Here is a 4,778-nt window from a genome sequence, read left to right on the forward strand (position 1 = left end):
AGTTCTAGGTTCCCTTCTATTCTCCATCTATACTCACTCCCTTGGTGAACTCATTCACTCCCACGGCTTCAACTGTCATGTCTACGCAGATGACACCCAAATCTACATCTCCTCCCCTGTTCCCTCTCCCTCCCTCCAGGCTTCTATATCCTCCTGCCTTCAGGGCATTTACATCTGGATGTCTGCCTGCCATCTAAAACTCGGTATGTCCAAGACTGAGATCCTTATCTTGCCTCCCAAACCCTGTACTCTCCCTGACTTTCCCGTCACTGTGGACAGCACTGCCGTCCTTTGTGTCTCACAAGGGTAGGGACCGTCTCTATATGTTTCCGACTTGTACTTTCCAAGCGCTTAGTACAGTGCTCTGTACACAGTAAGCGCTCAATAAATACGATTGAATGAATCCATCACCAAAACCTACCGGTATCACCTTCACAACATTGCCAAGATCCTCCCTTTCCTCTCCATCCAAACTGCTACCTTATTGGTATAATCTCTCATCCTATCCCGTTTGGATTACTGCATCAGCCTCCTTTCTGATCTCCCATCCTCCGTCTCTCCCCGCTTCAGTCTATACTTAACTCTGCTGCCTGGTTCATCTTTCTACAGAAACGCTCTGGCAATGTCCCTCCCCTCCTCAAAAGTCTCCAGTGGTTGCCTATCAACCTTCGCATGAAGCAAAAACTCCTCAATATTGGCTTAGAACCTCTCCATCACCTTGCCGCCTCCTACCTCACTTCCCTTCTCTCCTTCTACAACTCAGCCCTCGCACTCTGCTCCTCTGCCGCTAACCTCCTAACTGTGCCTCATTCTTGCCTGTCCTGTTGTCGACCCCTGGCCCACGTCCTACCTCTGGTCTGGAATACGCCCGTGTCGTCTAGAGACAGCCATGTTTCAGTTAGGGCGAGGTGGAGTAGAGAGCTGGAAAGGAATAGGTCCAGGATGAAAGGGATCTTACTTAAAACAGTGCGGGGGTTCCAGAGGCCACACTTGGCAGCAGCTGTCGAGGGAGGGGAGGGAGGGGGGAAGGGTGCGAGGGGTGGGGAGGGTTTGGATTGGGATGAGTTGGCGGGGGCCTGGGCGGGGAGAGTGGGAAGGGGGGTGGCGATGGGAAAAGATAACTGGGATGGGGTCGGGGTGGGGAGAAGGGGAGGGAGGGGGCCGGGAGGGAGGAGCGGAGGACTGGCGCTGGTACAGAGGGATCCTTGGTAGGGGGTGAGGGGGAGTGGTCTTGGTGGGTGAGAGGGAGGGAAAAAGCTGGGTGGGAGAGGGGAAGGGGAAGGTGAGGAATGGGAATGGCAGTTGGGAGCAAGGGAATTGAAAGTTCATGGTGAGGTCAGCAGGGCGAGTGACAGTACATCGAGAGGTTAACAGTTGAGATGCAGAAGCAATAAAATAGTAGCAATGATATAAGTAGGCGATGGGATCACAGGGGGTAATTAAACAATCAATATGCGATGGCAATAATAAAATTGGCAGACAATGATGTCACAGAGAGCAGATATTAAGTTCTGGAGTAGGGTGGGCCTGTTAAGGGGGGTCAGGACGCAGAGATACCTGGGGAGAGGAGCGAACAGTCAACTAGCATGGGAGGGCTGAGTAGGTGCGAATGAGGTTGTCGTTAATGTAACATGGTGCTAACAAGGGCTTTTTACCTGGGAGCGGGGGGAGAGTCAGGACCGGACCGGGAAGGGGGGGATGAGGGGCACTTTAAGGAAGGTCACCTAAGTGGGGGGGGGGGGGTGGAAGCAGGGGGGCGTCCGTGGGGGCGCTGTGATGGCGGGCGGGCCTCTCGGGAACGGAGTCCCGGGCGTCTATGGCGGCGCTCTGAGTAGAGGATCCTTCCGGGAGCAGCAAGGCCGCGCGGTGTGATGGAGGGCGGGCCTCTCGGGAGCGGAGTCCCGGGCGTCTATGGCGGCGCTCTGATGAGAGGATCCTACCGGGAGCAGCAAGGCCGCGCGGTGTGATGGCGGGCGGGCCTCTCGGGAACGGAGTCCCGGGCGTCAATGGCGGCGCTCTGAGGAGAGGATCCTTCCGGTAGCAGCAAGGTCGCGCGGTGTGATGGCGGGCGGGCTTCTCGGGAACGGAGTCCCGGACGTCTATGGCGGCGCTCTGAGGAGAGGATCCTTCCAGGAGCAGCAAGGCCGCGCGGTGTGATGGCAGTGTCCCGCCATCGGCTCCCGGCCCACGTCATCCCCCGGGCCTGGAATGCCCTTCCTCTGCCCATCCGCCAATCTAGCTCTCTTCCTCCCTTCAAGGCCCTACTGAGAGCTCACCTCCTCCAGGAGGCCTTCCCAGACTGAGCCCCTTCCTTCCTCTCCCCCTCGTCCCCCTCTCCATCCCCACATCTTACCTCCTTCCCTTCCCCACAGCACCTGTTTATATGTATATATGTTTGTACATATTTATTACTCTATTTATTTATTTATTTATTTATTTATTCATTCATTTTACTTGTACATATCTATTCTATTTATTTTATTTTGTTAGTATGTTTGGTTTTGTTCTCTGTCTCCCCCTTCTAGACTGTGAGCCCACTGTTGGGTTGGGACTGCCTCTATATGTTATCAACTTGTACTTCCCAAGCGCTTAGTACAGTGCTGTGCACACAGTAAACGCTCAATAAATACGATTGATTGATTGAGTGATAATCATTCATTTCCTGGCTCCACCAGTTGTCAGCTGTTTTACTTTGGGCAAGTCATTTAACTTCTTTGTGTCTCAGTTACCCCTTCTGGAATATGGGGATTAAGACTGAGCCACCCGTGGGACAACCTGATCACCTTGTAACCTCCCCAGCACTTAGAACAGTGCTTTTCACATAGTAAGCGCTTAATAAATGCCATTATTAATTTTATTATTATCATTATTATTATTTCTAGACTTTGAGCCCGGTGTGGGCAGGGATTGTCTCTCTTTGTTGTTGAATTGTACTTTCCAAGTGCTTAATACAGTGCTCTGCACACAGTAAGCACTCAATAAATACGATTGAATGATAATATCAGGATGTAAGTATGATACACACCAAAAAGTGTTTACAGAAATGATCAATTAATCAATGGTATTTATTGAGCATTTACTGTGTGCAGAGCACGGAACTAAGTGCTTGGGAGAGTGAAATAGAACAGAGTTGGGAGAGTACAATAGAAAAGAGTTGGTAGACAATATACAAATATATTTGTAAAGTGTGTTTGTGTGTGTGTGTGTGCGTAAGAAAGAGAGAGAGAGAAAGAGAGAGAGAGAGAGAGAGAGAGAGAGAGAGAGAGAGAGAGAGAGAGAGAGAGAGAGAGAGGGGTGAGTGGGTGGGGTGTTAGGACTGTTAGGACCTCAGGCCCTTTTTCATTTCTCCAAAGCCATTGCCTTCCCATCCTGGGTCTCTGACAGTGAAAATGCAGACTTAGAAGCCAAAACGGAGGGAGGCTGAGGGTTGACAATAAAAATGGGGATTTTCCTATTCCTTCCTGTAACTGTGCTCCTTCTTTGTGGGAAATCCACAGATAATCCATGAAAATGGGGAACACCCCCAAAGTGAGAGAATTCTTCCTGCTGTGATTCTCGGAGGTCTGGTAGCTGCCGCTGGTCCACGCCACACTGCTCCTCCTGGTCTATCTGGCGGCCCTGATGGGGAATCTCCTCATAGTCGCCATCACCTCCCTCGACCAGCACCTCCACACCCCCATGTATTTCTTCCTTAGGAACCTGTCCGTCCTCGACCTCTGCCTCATCTCCGTCACCGTCCCCAAGTCCACCCACAACTCCCTGATCAATGGCAGAGCCATCTATCTATGGGGATGCGTAGCTCAGGTCGTTTTTGTGATTTCATTTGCTTTCTCAGAGTTGTCCCTCCTCAGGGAGATATCCTACAACTTCTACGCGGCCATATGTCGCCCCCTCTGCTACGAGGTCATCGTGGACCGACGGGCCTGTGGGAAGATGTTCACTGCCCCGTGGCTCAGCGGGGGACGGTTCGGAGCAATCTACACAGCAGGGACATTGACACTGAGGTTCTGTGGCTCTAACTTGATCCAGCAGTTCTTCTGCGATATCCCTTCCTTACTGAAGATCTCCTGTTCTGAAACGCACATTGTCATCGATGTCAGCGTGTCCACTGCATTTAGCTTGGCTTTCATCTCCTTCATTTTCATTTTTGTCTCATACGTGCACATCTTCTGTGCTGAGAATTCCGGCCGCCGAGGGCCGGGCTAAAGCTTTTTCCACCTGCCTGCCCCACTTCGTAGTTGTCACTATCTTCTCGATTGGAACCATTGCATACCTCAAGCCCGTGTCAGACTCCCCCAGGACCCTGGACCTGCTGGTGTACGTGCTCTAGACCACGATGCCCCTTGCCCTGAACCCCCTCATCTACAGCCTGGGGAACCGGGACATGAAGACCGCCCTGGCGAGGGTCCTACAGGGGCATAAATTCCTCCAGAATAAAGATCTCCTCTTTTTGACCTGACATTTATACCCAGAATGTTAACAAACTCCCTGGTCACAAACTGCACTGTACTAAGTGTTGTAATTTCTCCTTCTCTGGTGATCAATTAGTGGTATTAATTGAGTGCTTACTCTATGCAGTGCATTGTAGTAAGCGTTTGGGAGAGTCCAACACATCAAAATTGGCAGAGTCGTTCCCCTCCCACAAGGAGCTAACGGTCTTGAATACTCTTCACTACCCTGTCTCCCTTCCCTTGACTTTCCAGATTCCAAATCCTTCCCTGACTAAATTGCTATTTTTCCAGAATCATGAGACATTGTGTTTTCAGCTGATCTATCTG

The 4,778-nt window shown here is 51.2% G+C and overlaps 1 pseudogene; it reads left to right on the top strand.

The window, feature by feature from the left end:
* The first annotated feature begins 3,504 nt into the window (after positions 1-3,504).
* LOC119921805 lies at positions 3,505-4,459 on the top strand (annotated as a pseudogene).
* Positions 4,460-4,778: the final 319 nt, after the last annotated feature.

The sequence above is a fragment of the Tachyglossus aculeatus genome, unplaced genomic scaffold, assembly GCF_015852505.1.
Source record: "Tachyglossus aculeatus isolate mTacAcu1 unplaced genomic scaffold, mTacAcu1.pri SUPER_30, whole genome shotgun sequence".
Taxonomy (NCBI): domain Eukaryota; kingdom Metazoa; phylum Chordata; class Mammalia; order Monotremata; family Tachyglossidae; genus Tachyglossus; species Tachyglossus aculeatus.